General features: G+C 37.0%; 1 long non-coding RNA gene across 1 annotated transcript; it reads left to right on the top strand.

The window, feature by feature from the left end:
* Positions 1-425: 425 nt before the first annotated feature.
* LOC126857659 (uncharacterized) lies at positions 426-1,137 on the top strand. Its single transcript, XR_007688531.1, has 2 exons — positions 426-528; positions 998-1,137. It is a non-coding gene; the product is annotated as an uncharacterized LOC126857659 (long non-coding RNA).
* Positions 1,138-1,802: the final 665 nt, after the last annotated feature.

The raw sequence follows: 1,802 nt of genomic DNA, 5'->3' as shown, positions 1-1,802 counted from the left end.
TGTTCTCTCGAATAAATCTTATCGTTAATAGCCAACGAGGACATTTATGCATTCGGTCATGAATTACAACTGACGTCCATTATGAAATGTCGGCATAGTATTGGTATTATACGTAAGAGCGTGTATGTATGCGCACTCACATTACGTATATGCGAATGCTTATTAGCGCCTACCACATATACCACGTTACTCTCGCGGCATCGATTATTACTTATGGGGGCTTGCACTAAATTACCCACAAAGCACCGCTGCCGCCGCCGCCGCCTCTACGGCAACTTCGAAAGACAATCTCGATAATTTCGCTGACTTATCGTTGGCCTCCCGCAGTCCCGGCGTATATAAACGGCTCTTGCACGGTATATCTCCACGGTTTCTCGATTAACTACAAGTTACGGGACACGCTGACTTACAATGCGAACGATGCGAGCTTCCTTCCGTTTCGTAGAGCGATGCGCGAATCGTAGTCAGCGTCAAAATCGTTATTTGATTAATACGAGTGAGGAGATTCCTTCAAATTTTGAAAATGATGTAAGTCGAATTTGAAATTAAAATACAAACAAAAATTTTACAGAAAAGCAAATAAAAATTTGAAAAAAAAATGTATTATTTATGACAATATTGTGTATGTGTGTCTGTACGTGTATAAATCTGATGCAAAGATGAAAATCGTAGTGAAAAATCCACATTTACCGTATAATATCAAAAAATTTATAACTTTATAAAATGTGAACACATTTTATGTTTTATATTACGATTAGTATATAATGTGACTTGTAGAGAAACTGTGTGATATTTAATTATATACGAAATTTTAAAAATATTAATATAATTGCTTCAAGTAAATGATCAAACCAGCTCTTCAAAACATTTTATTTGTTATTAATTAAATATCAAAGATATTTATTAATTAAAACATTTTATTAATTGATAAATATACGATATACGGACATGGACAGCTAGTGGTGTATTTTTTTTTAAAAGCTTCTGATTGTTACAGAAAATATCTCACATTTAATGGCAGATTTAACAAAGAGCGCATTATGACATGCGGGGTCAACAAAATAACGATACGTATCATTTTCATGTAATGCATTATACAAAATTTTCAATATATTATTATTGTCCGTAATTACAACAGCCGCAACGGTCACTTCTACTCATTGTACCTCGCCAAACGATTCTGATTCGTTCATTAAATTCATTAACAAATCGTATATCCTGATTAATATCAGAAAAATGACAATATGTACGCGATTGCCTGATTTCACGATTCATCCATTATCCGTGATCAATGAAACATTTATATCTTCGGATATACCCCAAACTAATGGCCATTGCGTGAATGCTTTTTCGCATCTTTTCGTTCGTTTTTGGACCTTTCATCAAATCCGCTCAATTTAATGCGCGTACTCGCCGCAAGGCCTGATAATGTCAAAAACGCGCTCTTATCGTAGCTCTGATGAATCGTTTGTTTACGGCAACTTCTCCAGAAAGGAGTATGTTAAATTTGTTTAACCATCAGCGGTCGCTTGGTCACTGAAATAAATATTACTTTGCGCTTTCAATGATGTACTTTATTTGGTCTTCATCCAGTTAAGCGAAAGCACTCGCAAGGATGGCAAACGATGGGACGAAAATTAGGATGCCCGATATAGTACAGATAGCGAAGCCGTGCGAGAGTTGTGCGGCGACAGCGTAAGCTGGAGGATAGCTAAAGGAGAAGGAAGAGGGAGGAAAGGGGTGATGATACACGCTTGGGAAAAGCGGCAGCGTTTAGACGAGCGAGAATGCGGGAAGGAAAA

Source organism: Cataglyphis hispanica, chromosome 22 (assembly GCF_021464435.1).
Source record: "Cataglyphis hispanica isolate Lineage 1 chromosome 22, ULB_Chis1_1.0, whole genome shotgun sequence".
Lineage (NCBI taxonomy): Eukaryota > Metazoa > Arthropoda > Insecta > Hymenoptera > Formicidae > Cataglyphis > Cataglyphis hispanica.
The sequence above is the reverse complement of the archived record's forward strand: the minus strand, read 5'-3'. Positions and strand labels throughout refer to the sequence as shown.